Source organism: Anas platyrhynchos, chromosome 6 (assembly GCF_047663525.1).
Source record: "Anas platyrhynchos isolate ZD024472 breed Pekin duck chromosome 6, IASCAAS_PekinDuck_T2T, whole genome shotgun sequence".
NCBI classification, from domain to species: domain Eukaryota; kingdom Metazoa; phylum Chordata; class Aves; order Anseriformes; family Anatidae; genus Anas; species Anas platyrhynchos.
Window position 1 is genome coordinate 18,256,905 of NC_092592.1, and position 16,291 is coordinate 18,273,195.

The following is a 16,291-nucleotide window of genomic DNA, read 5'->3' on the forward strand; positions in this document are numbered from 1 at the left end:
GCTCACTATCACATGGTCTGAAGATGTTCAAAGGCCTCAATCATTATGCCCTCACTAGAGGTTAAAGCTTGTTCAGTACAAGCCTAGAATACAGCTTTCAATTTTCAATTTCAATTTTCAGTTTTCTCCAAGAGTCTAGCTTGCACATACCTAAATCACTTTGTGGGGAAAAAAAAAAACAACAACAACAACAAAAAAAAACACCATGCTTAGTAAGAGGGGACTTCTGAGGGATTCACTTTAAAAATGTGCTTCTGCTCCAAAAGAAAACACAAACATAGAGACAGCCTCAGTTATATCCAATATACCCCAGGGAAAATGACCCACACCAGTTCCAGCATACCACAGGATCCGCAGGAGGATGGCCTACTGAAACAACACGTAGTGAAATTTTACCGCAAAAGGGGGAAAGTGCTTACAGATTCAAATCAGACCCGACACCTCCTAGTCCTGGTGAAACCCAGGCCTTTCCTTCCTGATGATACTCTTTCACATACTCCACTATTCTCATCCAACCGTGTATGCACGATTACACAACACCCATCCCTCCAGGATCCACTGAGCACAACATTGGTTTCTCCACCAATTCTCAGAGGCAACTGTTGGAACAAGTTTTGTTGTTGTTGTTTTTGTTTTGTTTTTTGCTTTATTTTTGCTAAACAGCAAGCACCACCACCCACACTCACACAGAGAGCTTTGAGAGCGGTACCATTGTCACCTCAAGTGAGGTGTCATCACGGGGCTCAGCAGAAAGGGGTAGACGGCAGGTGACATTACCTGACAGGTACACACAGCAAAAATTTGAGTGCAAAATAGTCCTCTGTATTCACAACTATATACTGTCACTGTTAGAACTCTTCTCACAATTTGACAAATCAGGTCCATTTTTGTCTCAGTGGGCAATCAACCCCAAGAACACTTTAAATACCCACCCAGTAACTGCATCCTCTTTCAGAGCAGGAGAAGACACACACCGCTTGTTCCAACAGCACGTATTCCTAGAATAATATTCTTCTTTGATTTAGGAAATAAATTAATAATTAACCTTCTCTTAAGTCTACAGTTTCAATGGTATTTGTAGGACTGACAGTTTGCCTACTCATCAATGCAAACCACTGCAAACTTCAGAGATACTATGAAAAATACAGTGGTATTAATTTCTGGGGGGAAGATCTTACCATCTCTATTGAGCAGCTTAAGACACAGATGTACATTTTGCACTGAAGTCTTAAACAGAAGTAGAAATGCTTATCATTTAAGAAGCCTATATAAACTACTATTGTAACAATCATTTTCATAAATTGTCACCCAAACTGCCTTTATTACTTCCATACTGAAAACACATTCATCATTTAAAAACTTAGAATGTAAATCAGACCTTTGAAGTAAGGTACACTTACCAGGCTTTCTATTTACAGTACTACATATAAAGAAAGATGCTGCCAAACCAGCAACAAGAAACACCTCTGTACAAACCATAAAATTGAATAAGTATTTTGAGATCAATAATTTAGAGTGTACAGGATAAAAATAAAGATTCAGCAACATGAACATCTGTGCATTTTTGCTGCAACTGCCAGGACAATACAGGCATGCTTTCTGCCTAATTCTAACCTTCAGAGGTCCAAATTCCAAGTTTGCTATGGTTGCTGTTCTGAAGCAGCAATTCCTCGGTAAACTAAAATGCAGTATTTTGGGACATACTGGTCTCTTATCTGGTGTTGATTTTTCCTAAACAATCAAAAATACTGAGCAGGGTTTGGAACAGAATTCAGAAGTATCCCAGGCCTGTCTCCCTTTTTCTAAAGCTTTAAGAGTAAATTGAGAGGAATGTCTCACTTGGTCCTAAATACTGAATGATTGCAAGCACTTAAAAACAGAGTTAAAATAAAACAACCAGCTTTTTATACCTTTCGGCTCATTATCCTTTCCACCATCTTCAACCATGAACTGTTTGCTGTTGTGACTTGTCTTAAATTCACGTACTATAGGGCTGGAGAACATACCATACCCTGTAATCATACAAGTGCTCAAAGACATTAACAGCAGCCACTAAAATAGTTCTGGTGTTAATTGCCCAAATTTGATTAATAATAGTTTCTTTTCAGATCTTAGAAGCATTACCATAAAATACAGAAATGCTCCTTCCAGATCAAGGACATTGCAACTCCAAAGAACCGCTAATAAGAAAACTATTTCATAAAACAGGGCTGAGGGGAGGGAGAGAAATGGGACATCAGAGGGGGATGGCAAGAGGGGGTAATTGATGAATTTCTCAAAAATAATGCATCCATTGTGTCAGAAGTCTGCCAAGACATGTTAAAATATTTCAGTGCACAATGCCTCTCTCTCTCTGTCTTCGTCTCACACACACATACACAGACATGCACAGAGTCTTGTTAGGATTGTATACTCACACTGAATTTCTTCCTGCCAAAGACAGCTGCATCCTACTTCCATTAAAGTTTAAGAAAACAAAACCACCTTTTACTGATTCCACTGAGAAAATGATGAGTTCTAAAGTTACAGAGACCTCTAGAATGTGACAACTCTGACAGGAAAAAATTATGCTTCAAAAGTAGTTGCCTACTGATAGGAGAGGCAGGATTTAACCAGAAGAAGCATCTCTTTGCAACACCTTGGTTGCACATACACTGCAATTACAGAAAGTTGGGGCTCTGCAACGAGAGCTTTCAAGGACTTTCCAGGCTAGCATACCCCAGCAGGATTTGTTTGAGAAAACAAAGTGCTGTAAAGAGATGATGCATTTAGTAGTGGTTAGGAATTTCCTCATTTTCAATGCCAGAAACATAGCAAGCAATAAAGGAAAAAATTAAGCGTTATTTTATAGAGGCCACAAAAAGCAGTGTCTTCCTTATAAAAGAACGCCTCGAGACATCAATAATATTCTTTCAATGAGCATTGTTCAATAACTGTTGCAACCCTGAAGCTTTTAAATGTATTAAAGTGATGATGTCATCACTTTAAAGGCACTTCAACAGAACATTATGAGAGAAACAATTTTCCTTTTTCAAACTCAAAATAACCGTAACAAAGTTGATTAAAAGCATATTCTACTAAAAATATTTTCAGTACCTATGTTTAGAGGCTTATCTAGGTAAGAGCAGCAAACAATATACAGAATTCTGAAATTAAAAGCCTCCATGTACTAATATCACACTGTAAACATATAAGTTCCAAGAGATACATGCTTTAAAAGCATTTTTAAGTTATAGAGAATAAGTAAAAATGCAAAATAATAAATATTTGGAAGAAATAATATTTCCACCTATCATACTTAAAAGCTCAAAAATGTATTCAATTCCACACACAGAGCTGCTCTGAAAGCCACATTGAATATATTGCCTTTGTTTGTTTGGTTATGCACAAATAAAAATTGTGATGACAGTTAAAGACACATCCTTGAAGTAGTCTACCCAATAAAATTTGGAAAAAAAATGAAGAGGAGGAGGAATAAAAAAGTCTAGCTATATAAGATTCTCTTTGTTGCTTGCTTGTTAAGGAATCCTTCTGGCACAACTAAGGGGATTATGAATTCACATGTGAATTTATCCCCTATTAAACTTTTAGTAAAAGGGTCAGTTAGCAGGAATGATAAAGCTCAGGCACACCAGTCACATGCTGTCAGAGCATCTGTGACTAGCTCTGCTCAGGCATATCACTGTTTTATAGCTTTAAAGTAAAGAGGAAGCTGTGGGGAAGGCTGAAAAGAGTCTACTTCCAAAAAGATTTGAAATAGTACAAAGTACAGTTTCACAGGAGACAAAGGGAGCATGACTTCAGGTCAGTCATTCTTCAAGGGGGCATTGAAAAGACAATAGAATCTTCCATCGCGCTGACGTGGGGTTTCAGTACTCCCTCCAGACTTCTGTAGTACTTTCCCTACTCAAATATTTCTCTTTTCCACCACAAAAACTCCTGCTGCTTGGCTAACTTACCTTCTAAGCATCACTCCCAGACTTACAGATACATCACTGCTACGTAGGTGGCAGTTAAAACTGCAGTACGAACTTGCTGATGCAGACGCTAGGCCAAAATTTATGTTTATGCACCACCTCTGTCACATACTTTTTAAAAGTTGCACTTCTATGTAATTAGACAATACCACAAAGAGGGCAATCCTGTTTAAGTCTTCCTACCACTGTGTTATTTCTACAAGAAATTTGGTTTAAGTTTTTGGGGGTAACAGAGAAGCGCATGAAATGGCAACAACACAGCAGCTTCAGCCGAGATCCGAAACTTACCTGACGACAACAGGTCCTGTGGAACTGCTCTGTGGCTTCTCACCAGACAATACACCCACTGTTTCTGCATCTTGGCACCAAACTTGCCCTCTCAGGCCCTTCTTCCAAAATCTTGGGGATTGTGTGTTCCCTACAGAGCCATTTGTCCTTTCCCTACTGTGACTTTCCCAGCTGCGACTGATGCCCACATGGCGCTTGCAGCACGCGCCTTGGCTTCTGGCCTGCAACAGGGCCCCCGGCAGACCGAGTGGCTGGGCCCGGTGTGGCATGGCAGGACCGTGCTGTGGGACACCCACTCTCCTCCCCACTGCAGGACCTACCTAGCATGTGCCGCATTGTCAGCTGAGACCTTCTGGGTCCAGATGGTTTAGGAGTCAACATCAATGTGTCAGGAGCTCATGTTACTTAGTAACCCATTTCAAACATAGTATTAGTGAATTGTTGCACGTTAAGTGCAAACTGAAAACATAAATATAAAAAATCTTAACCTTTAGGAAACTTCTACCAAACTTTGAAGGAAAGGTATTATAAAATAACCTCCTAGCTAGACTATACAGAAGAGGGAAAGAAGTTCCAGGAACTGTGGAATAAAACTTCATTTGTCTGTCAAATTGTGACAAAATCGAGGTGCTTGAGCGGGTCCAAAGAAGGGCGACGAAGCTGGTGAGGGGCCTGGAGAGCAAGTCCTATGAGGAGCGGCTGAAGGAGCTGGGCTTGTTCAGCCTAGAGAAGAGGAGGCTCAGGGGTGACCTTATTGCTCTGTATAAGTACATTAAAGGAGGCTGTAGCGAGGTGGGGGTTGGCCTGTTCTCCCATGTGCCTGGTGACAGGACGAGGGGGAATGGGCTAAAGTTACGCCAGGGGAGTTTTAGGTTAGATGTTAGGAAGAATTTCTTTACTGAAAGGGTTGTTAGGCACTGGAACGGGCTGCCCAGGGAGGTGGTGGAGTCACCATCCCTGGAAGTCTTCAAAAGACGTTTAGATGTAGAGCTTAGGGATATGGTTTAGTGGGGACTGTTAGTGTTAGGTTAGAGGTTGGACTCGATGATCTTGAGGTCTCTTCCAACCTAGAAATTCTGTGAAAATTTTTCAAAGTTAGCCACAAAAGCTAAATAGTTAAAAACGGGTTTTATATATTGAAATTGTTTGGCGATAGAAAAGGATAAACACTTCGGTTTAAGCCTGCTTTCTGCTTACTTCCAACTCACAAGAGCAGTAACCCGATATCCTACAGTGACAGGCTTGCTTTCCCTGCCCGTTGTGGTTTGATCACAACAGTTCCTGAAGAAGGAACTGTTTTACACTACAGGGTCCATTTCAGTCTGCAGCACAATTTACATAGCATCTGTATCTATATCCTGCCCAGATTAATGTCCCTGCACTTCTGTCAAACATTTGTCTACATAAGTTTAGAGTTCGTTTTAGTACCATCTTTACCATCATTCAAATTGCTTTCAATGTTTATAGAAAAGAAACAAAACAAAAGCTTATTTACAACCAAGCTGATCCAGGTAATAGCTTTTTGGTGTTGTTTTGTTTGGTTTGGTTGGTTGGTTTTTGTTTGTTTTTAGCATTTCTTTATTTTTTTTATTTTATTTTTAATGCACAAAATAAAAGATTTACATCCTAAGCCATACTCTCCTCATCTCTTGTTTTTAATCTCTGCCATGTGGTCAATTTGACTGATGTCAATGCGCCTCTAATTCCATACGATACAATTGTACTGAATGGCTTAACATATGAAAACAACCAAAGATTGGAACATTTAACGCCTGCAAAATAATCTTCAGTTACTGTGTTTAGTCACATTATAAACTAAGCAAACACAGAGACCGACATATGCCATGTTAATACACTTGCACAGGAAGATTTAATAAATTGAAAACAATTTTAAAAATCAAGCAGCAATTTAGAGTAGTTTTATGCCTAAGATGGGGCTCTGAAAATTGATACTGCTTTAAAGAAAGAGGATCTGCAGTCTGCAACACGATGCAATTTTGCATCAGCCAATCATCAGATGACAATATTTTTCTAACATAATGAGGTATACAACTCACAAATACCTTCACCTTTCTCAGGCACTCTGCAACTGCTGTCTTTTTTCCCCACTCAGAAAGAAAGCGAATAGCCATTGAAATCATTTAAATTTCTTCTTTAAAATAAATAAATAAATAAATAAATAAATAAAGCTTTCTATTATACAGTTTTGAGAGTTTTTGTTTTTGTTGTCAGATTTGCTTTCTTTCCTCTCTATTATATTTAGAAAGAAGGGTACAATGAAGAAAAGTGGGTTTGCCATCAAAAGCATTCATTGCTCTGACACACAAACACCTGTCAGTGGAAAAAGTCTTCAACTTCTTCGCTTCTCTTTACTATGAAGCAAATGTGCATGAAGCTTTCAGACTATTTTCTTCCAGTGTTTTGAAGTACCTTTCAGTTCACATGAAGGCTAACAATTGCAAAGAAGCAAAAGAGAAGGAAAAACTGGCACAACGGAAAGACTGAGGAACAGTGAAAGCCTCCCTGCTTATAGTTATTCTTTTGTAGAACATTCTTATGGAACACCCATTTAAAGCATAGCCAAGGCGACATACATATACATACATATATATATATATATATATATTTAAAAAGGAAAATTATATCAAAAGCCTAATTCCTAATGTAAATTTCTGCCCCCATGATTTTTTCTTCCTAATGACATTTACACAACAGTAACAGGAAAGCACTATACATTTAACAGAGAAATACAGTATTAGAATATTATTTTTACAAAATTACAATTTACTGTTTGCACAAGAATGTCTTGCATTGAAATACCCATCCCTCATTATCCTAATCAACTTGTAACTGACAGAACACCTACTGCAGACAAATGAGGTTTCCTAGTTAGCATATTGACTACTGAAACAAGAACCAACATTTTTATAAAGTATATGAAAAATATAAGAGATTACTCTGAAATGACTGTTGCCAACAGACGTAACTGGAATTAAGCCTGCACTTTTCTAAGAAAAATCCCAAGATATCAGTATGTTTTACTGACAGTAAGTTAAAGCTGTGCAAATCTCACGTTAAAAAAAATAAATAAAATAAAAAATCAAGCAATCTATCTCATGACAATAAAACCTAGTGAATTAGTAAACCCTCATTTTCATCTGACGAAGTACTTCTTCCGATGAGTCTGTGCTTACCCTCCCCTCTCCAGGGACCCCCTCCCAGGGATACCTTTTTCTCTTAAGCAATTACACTTGAGGAGTTTTGAACTCCTGGTTCAGACTAATCCATCTAACGACAGAAGCACCTTTCAAGCTTCCATTTGACACAAGTCCATCGTTCATCATTTGCTGGTGCATATGCTTTTTGCTGACAGAGCTCCATTACTAGAAAAAGCTCAGTAAGTAAAGTTGATTTGAAACAACTATATATTATATGTAGCCTGCATGAGACATGCTGATTTTGAGTCTAGAAAATCATTGCATAAAAAAGGGAGGGGGGGGCTGAAAAGAACTATTTAATTATTAAAGGACTTTCACTTCTTATCAACTGCTGCAATGTGATTTATTAGTGTTAATTTGCAATTTACTTGGGGAACAATGGAAGAGATATTTAGAGATATTTAACTCTATAGAGCAAGTACATACCCTGCTTTGTAACTCTTGGACCATAAATGTTTCTGGGTTTGTTTAATAATGAAATGTTGCATCAATGCCATCAAAACACAGATTCCTACCAACCTTAGACTTTTGTAAGATCACAGACAGAAAACAATATGCTGACCCATAAATACAGCAGCACAGGCAAGAACTCATTTGATTCTATTTTTTGACCAAAAAATGACATAATTCACATAAACGTTAACATTGCATTTCTGTAGAGTCTTTGGCAATTTTAAGTGATTTTTAAGTAATTTACCAAAATGCATTCTGTGCATTTTGCACAGCATTCTGTGTGGTTCAGTATTTCAGTTTTTATTTTACAAATGCAAGTGTAGGGCAAAGAGAGGTTAAGTAATTTATTCAGTGCAACCTTTACTTATTAATCACTTTGGTTAATCAGCCTTATGATTATAAGGGTGGGTGGATAAGAAAGCTTTGCCAGTCTGGCTGCGCATAATACAACCATCAGATTTTATTTATTTATTTATTTATTTTTATTAGAGTCAAACAGGAAATGTGCAATAGGGAGGACAGCAATAAAAGATGTTGGCATGATAAAGGGTTATATTAATTAAATATTAATTAAACACAGTTAGCCTTCAGGAAGGCCCGTTTAGTCTCTAGGTAAAAAGAAAACATTTACATGAAACCAAAGATGTACAGGCTCAGGTTAAACATCAAGAAGTAGTTATATCACTGTACTTTACAACATTTTACTGTGAAAAGGATGGAAAACCACTTCCCATAACATTCAGCAACATTACACTCAAGCCAATCTCATTATGGAAGAAGAACACAGGAAAGAAACAGAGAATGAAGACAGCTGAAATAACGATACCACAACTAGATTTCAGGTTCTGTCTAAGATATAGCCAGATACAATACTTTCTAGCATCTAGTATTCTTCTTGATTCCACTGAGTGGAAAGAAAATAAAGTTAAAAATGGGAAGACATAAATATAGTTTGTTGGTTTTCTTAAGGAGGAATTAAGTTCTGTGCTTCAATTTGAGAGAACAGGGCTTACAAGTTCTATTTGGGTTAAAAATTTCATGTTTTAGCGATAGTCTTTTCAGTCTGTCATCACAGTGAAAACAATAACATATTTAAGTAACATTCAAAAATATCACTGAGATACAAATAAGTTTATCGATACTCTGTGGTTCCTTAGAGATTTGAGTTCTTCATTTCAATAGATCTGTTTGTTGCAACAGTTTTTTTTTAATCCATGGGAAATATTTAAAGCAACTACGATGACTTCTTTATGTAGACACTGTAAATATTTCTTCCATAAGGCCAAAGCCAAGGTAGAGGACACCCTGAAGTGTTCATTGCTCTCTTCAGCCTACATGTTGAAGAAGCCACCTCAGACTACTCCAGTTCTCACAGAAGCAGCACAAATATGCTCCAAAGCAACCCAGCTATCCAAAACCTGAATTTCTCAAATTTTATATTATGTTTGATATACCACAGTAAGAAAGCTGGAACATGACTGTAATTTTTGTGCATAGATGTGAAATTCTCTGAGGTATTCTATCTCCAAATTCAGGACAAATGTGTCTAACTTCTAGCCTTCGATACGGAAAGTACTGGTAACCATGCTCAATTTTAGAGTATCAAGTACCGAATGAGAAGAGACAGTCCTATTCCACACATTCTTTTCCCTGTTATCATCTAAGAAAACAAAGAAACAGCAAAGCACAGAGTACGTTCCTGATGCATTTTTAAATAGCTAACTAATGACCTAACTTTTAACTAAAACAACCTAATTATCTTTAATTGTGAAGAAATATACTTCTCATTCTACTCTATAGAGAAGGTTTTATTCCTCCTCCCAAACTGCAAATGCATTTTTTTCGTTAATGAGAAAACCTGGTAAACTGACATGAAAATGGTGTTTATTGGTTTTATACAGATAACTCACTTAGAATTATTTTTAAGCACATTTTAATGAGGTAGAAAGCATACAAGTTACAGATGAAAAAAATCAACAGGAGTGGACAGCAACAGAAGTCTAAATAGTGCTATGATGATAAAACTAAAAAAGAAAGCATACATCTCCCTGGGGTTCTATTTTGTAACTTACGATTTCATTTTAAAAATAAATAAATAAATAAATAATAATCTTTAAAAAAGGAATAGATGCCATAAAAAGACTGAAGTCAAAAGTCTTTGCATGAAGACTACAGCATGACAAATATTTTTTAAAAACACACACAAAAAAATCAGCATATATATTTTGTTAGAAAAATGTAAAAAGCATTATGTTTCATATAGTAAAAGATCAGTAAGTTCCAAGTACAGGTAGTAACACTTCTTTAGAAATTAGAAGGGAAAACATCCTCTTTAACAAGGACAAAAGCAGTATTTTCTGGAACCACAATGATTGCACAATTATCCCTCCCTCCTCCTCTGTTTGAGTACCAATTTCAGAACGGTACAGCTAAACTAGGTTATCATGATCTGAGAAAGCTTAAGAACAATTTTATAATGCTCAGTTTTATAAATCTTTAATTTTGTAAGCATTATCTCAACTGCAAGCAAGATAATAGCTGCTACCAAAATTCATTCCATTTCCAAAGGTATAATACATGCCTAAGATTTTAAAACTTGTTTTGATCATCCCTAAAACTTTTACTTTTTTCTCCATGGATCTAGAAAACATGGACTTAAAAGCTCACCCTCAGAGTTATTCTACATATGTACCCTATATATAGGTTGGGTATTAAGAGTTACTTTTGACTTTTCCACTTCCACTATTAGTTTCAAAAAGAAATCTATGTTACTTTAAATAATTTAGAAAATGTCGAAGTTATATCTAGGACTTGCCTTCTTACTTACTGTGAAACGTCTTAAAGAAAGACTATAAACATCAACCCAGACAAGTTTTACAAAGTAATAACCTAAATATCAAGAGAAGAAAAGTTTGTTTCCTCCTTATTGCTTCTGCACTTTTAGAGCTTTCAGTGATCAAATATACCTTATAGCAGCTTTTCAACTCTCACATTTGTAATCGCTTAAAAAAAAAAAAAAAAAAAAAAAGCTCTTCAGCAAGCTAATGACAAAAAAGTAATGAAACCTAACTTCAAAAGAATTAGTATTTATCTGTAAAAGCTCTAAAACTATACACTATTTCAAAAAATACACTTGCTTTCAGAGAATAAAAATAACTTTTTTTCAACTTCGTGTGCACACCTGTTGTCATGCTTTGCTAACAGAATGAACTTTCCCACTTGAAGGATCACTCTGGCTATACAAGAAACATGGCAGAAAATTCTGTCCCATGCATCACTGCCAGACTTGCCTCTCAAGTTCTAAAATACAAAATATCATTCTTGTATTAAAATAAAATGAAAGATTTCTCTTAAACAAACAAACTTCAGAACTTCAAGAGACAATCTAGAGATGATCAAAACTGTACGTTGCCTCTTTGACCCAATAAAATGGGAGGCTGAAATACTATACACTCAACAGCTGACAAGGATTGGGCCTAAACCTGTGATATGTCAATTCCATACAATCATCAAAAAAACTTGTTTAAACGAAGGTTCAGAAATATCTAAAATATTTCTGAAGAAAGGGGAAGTTTGCTGTTAATAAACTCCCTCTCCACTGTCCCCTTAACGATTTCTTCCACCACCATAGTTAGTACAAGCCACTTTTGGCAATACTTTGTCAGACAAAGGGGACTGTTGTGCTGGTTCTGCCAAAGCAATGCCACATTTCCTTTGACTCATAAAAGAGTTGACCTGAAGCTTAAACAAGACAGTAACATGTTTTTGGTCAGCTGAAAATAGGAAAATATTCCTGGCTCTGTTTCACTAAGAACTGAAGAAATACACACACTTTTAGCAGACTACTCACAAGCATGGTCAGGAGTGATGCATATAGAGGGGCCAGTGTCAGACTTTTGATTTAAAACACAAATAAAGCACACTAAATATGAACATAAGATCCTGCAGGGCAAGCTATGTGTTCTGTAGATAAAAAAATCACTGCTCATTAAAAAAAATTCAGATGCAGTGGCTGCAATAGGGAACAGTTAAGTGTAGAAAGAGTAGAAACATACATCAAAATACAATCAGTTTATATTTTCTAGGGAAGATAGACAATGATACTGATGCTATGAGTCTCCTATTTTTCATTTAGTAGGTCTTGAAACTAAATTATTAACAGTGGACCACTCCACATCAGTCAAAAAGACTGAACTGGAGACCTTTTGCCTGAGGTTAGACTCTCAGACACTCCAATCAGCACATTTAAACTCTTAAATATGATGTTGCCTTCAGTATTTTTTCTATCTAGCTTCAAGAACAATTTATGAGCTTATGAGAGACAGATGCCCAGAGTGAAAAAATTGACCTGTCTTTTTCACAGGACGTGCAAACTTCAAGAACCTTGAACCTTTCTAATCCATCAAGAAAATACTTCTATTCAGTTGCCAGTTGGATATTTGTAAAATAAAAATAAAAGCCACACGCTATATTGAGACTAACAGCTCAGAGGAGAGGAAGAATTCCAGCAGAATACATCTATGTGCACGCTCATACAAGGGAAAGAGAAAAACGAGGTTCAACAGAAACATCATCAACCTAACAACTGAATCTCTCTATTGGACAGTTTGCCTAGTTTCTTACAACAATCAACTGCTATAATTGATTATAAAATAACAGTAACGATTACTTCAAAGAAGTTAAAGAAGATATCAGAGACTACAAAATAAAAGTTTTATGTCAAAGTCAATAACTTATTGCAAAAGCTGCTCACCTGCCAATTTAAACATATTCCTTTTGAACTACATCATTCATTAATGATGTACATAGTCTCTAGTCTAACTCTGTTAGACCAGTTAGAAGTACAGGATGCAGACTACATTAAAGCTTTACTTTCCAAGCAATAATAATACTAAAAATAAATTTGAATATTTGGAAAAAAAAACACAGGTTACTTTTATTATAAAATTTTTGTTTTCAAATATCCCAGCTCTAGTTAGAGGTCAGAAAAGCATGTTTATCTGACTGGCTTCTATATACTTCAGTTGTCTCCTTGTGAACCCAAGAACTGAATATTGGAGTGTACACAACTACAAAGTAAAAGTGGTCTATCAGGCTTCAACATAACCTAACCAAGGAGAAGGCAATCCCTGAAGTATGAATGCAATATGCACCTGAAGCATCGGAACTGTCTATCTGCTCAAAGTGTCAGGAGTGAAGGGAAATACATATACTTAAGAGTGCAACTGCAACTGAATTGTCACTTCTTTTTAATGTTATATTACATGTTGCCTGAAAAACGTCCATAACACTACACAGTTCATAAAATACTAAATGATTCTAAAAGTACCCTCTCTTCACACTTTCACTTTCCTATACTTTTCCTTTATAGCAGGTAACTTAAGAACATGCCAACCCCAAACATCCATTTCATGCTGGTAAATTGCTAGGAGGAATGTGTTTTGGCTGCTTGGAGCTAAAACACTAATTAAAGAAACAAAATAATTGGAGAAAACAATCACACTGGGTTCTATCTTTGTTATATAACCAGCAGAGTTTCAAATCCCAAATACTCACATAAATATAATGTAATAATACAAAATAATGATATTAAAAAATATAAATAATATATAAAATATAAAATAAAATGACAAAAAATAAAAACATCTTTATAAAATAATATAAAAATATAATTTAAAAATATAAGAATAACTATTAAAATGTGATATAAATGATAACACTCATAATAAATACATGGTTGTAGTAAGACCATCACAATTTAATATATGAACATCATTATGTATTTCCTAGTTTAACATAAGTTATATTTGTATCCAAAGTCAATTGAAATGCTTAAAATGCAAGTCTGTGCAGAACTGGAAGGCAGAGACAGTTCAAATGGGCATTATTTGTTGATTGTAATTCTGTTTGAAAATCCTTTGCTCCAACAGAACGGTAAAATCTTTCTTTAAACTGAAGCAAGTTCCGCTTTGAACCACCAGCAATTTGGCAAGTCAGATGAGCTGGCACATCAGAGCACTTTATTAGTTCATGAAGACCACTAGCTTGTCTGTAAAAATTTGCAAGGGCCTAATGCACTCTGACAAATGACAAAGGTTATTAAAGGACAGCTCGTGGGAGTATAATTGCTTTGTGACTTTATCACTATTAACAGAAAGAATGAACATTGGTAGAGAGTTAACACCATGAAACATGAGTACAGGAATTCACAAAGATCTTGACTCAGCAAAGGACATAAGGTTGTTAATTCCATTCTTGTACAACAAAACAATTATGAATGTGGTTAAGTACACGCTATGTCTCTATCATTTAATCAGAGGATAAAGCAGTCATCTTTTCAGATGCAAAGAAGTGTATACATATACTTTATGTTACAGACTCTACACTACTGCTATGCTGGTAAGTATTTTCTATGAACGGTGAAAGGATTCTTACCAACCTTGCTGTACTTAGTCCTTGTTCTGTCAAGCAAGTTACAGGATAACCGAACATTTATGACAACTCAGTTTTCACAGCTCTGTCCACAACACGTAGGGCCCCAAGAAAAACGTGAGGTTTTTGACAAGCATCAGTTTTCTCAAAAATACTTACCACAGCTGAGGTGTAAATCCATCTGAATTACAAGAATTTAATTGTTTCAAAACAGGAGGAGGAACACCAGACAAAAATCTGTCAAGGTTAAAAGGAGACTGGGGACAGGTTTAGGCCTAACACACATTACATAAAAATCAATCAAGTTGACTTCTCAAGAATTGCAGAATAAGATACATCATACCACTGCTCAAAGTGAGGGGAAATGAGGGACAGGACTTCCAACCGCACAGCAGCACTTACTTTGTACAGAAACGAAGCACTGTACATTAACTCTTAGCTCTCTGCAAAGCACTGATTTCTGGCAAAGTCACTAATGCTTTGCTTAAACAAGCTGGGAATTGAGTAGCCTGAAACCCTTGCCTTGCTCAGAGGCAACACTTCAACCTACCTGTGCGAGGCTCCGGCTTTTGCCTTTGTGGAGACAGCTGCACCTTCCTCTTCTGCACTTCTGCAGTGGCAAAACACTTCTGACAGACTGATCAGAAGCATCTTCTGATGCAAAAGAGAACTCCGAAGTTTAGACACATTTTCTGTATCCCACTATATACCTGCCTTCCTCTCAAAGCAGCATCCATTAGGAAAAAAAAAAAAAAAAAAAAAAAAAAAGAAGCATGTATGGCCCACGAAGAACAGTCCATAACAGGAAACAGAGTTTAGGTACGTACTTTGTACTAAAGTCCCAATCTACAGGACAGAAGTAAACAATAAAATCACAGAACAAGGTATTGCTTGGTATGAATACAGGCATCAGAACTGTCTTGAATTTGTCTGTGCCACAGGGGATTCATTTATTTATTTAAACACAAGACACAGGTTGATACATAAGCAACTACTGTAATCTGTGCTTCTGCTCTTTTCATAAAAGGGATGCATAGGCTTCCCAGAGATGTAACACAGAGCATAACCAGATAACTAAAAATCACTAAGGAAAGATCAAGTGACATTTATTAAGCCCCATTTTTGGACACCTCTAAAATTGTTTCTGTATATTTTGTATTTCACTGGAGTTAAAAAGCTCAAAACTAAAAGAACTTCATAAATTAAATGTTGATGTCCATTTCTGACCCGACTATAAAAGACTTTCACAAGGCTTGCAACGTTTCCCTGTCTAGAAACACTCATACTCAAGCAGTCAATAGACCCCAGGCTTCCCTTCTTCCCCAGTATCACAGCCCAGATACTCAACCAGAGAATTTTTGCTTGTGTCAGTCTAAGACTTACACTGACTCGTTACCTCTTTCCTGCCACTTCCTTAACTAACCCTGACTCAGTTTTATTGCCTGGCACTATCTAAAAAACTAGTCATCTTCTAAGCTTTACCAGTCAGCTTCCTTTTTAGCCCACTGGGGGTTGGAATATAATCTTTATTTTTATTCATCTGCTTTACTACCTGTTGCTGATGCCATCATCCAACCAAATATTGTGACCAGTCTTATTCACGGCATTTGATAGAGAAAGTCATCTAAAGGCCAGTTTAACTAATTAAAGTCAGTTATGGAACAACCAACTTCCGTTGCAGATGAGGATGCTACGGTTCTTCTGCAAATGAAACTTACTGCCTCCAAATAAAGTTTGCAATGAAATATTGTTGGAGCCAGTAAATCAGAACCAATGCTATTCAGTAGCAGCTGGGTATGGCCTCCAGCCACATGGCAGAGATTACTCTTGCATAACAAAAACCCACATGAAGCAGCTATGTTTAAGAACTGAAGATAATTTTAGAACCTTCTTCTGTAGCTAACATCAATATTAAGACCCCTA

At 36.5% G+C, this 16,291-nt stretch overlaps 1 protein-coding gene across 6 annotated transcripts in view; it reads right to left on the bottom strand.

Annotated features, from left to right (window-relative positions):
* The window catches only part of LRMDA (leucine rich melanocyte differentiation associated), a 710,120-nt gene that overhangs the window by 634,506 nt on the left and 59,323 nt on the right, over window positions 1–16,291 (bottom strand). The gene's annotated exons all lie outside the window — the stretch shown is intronic.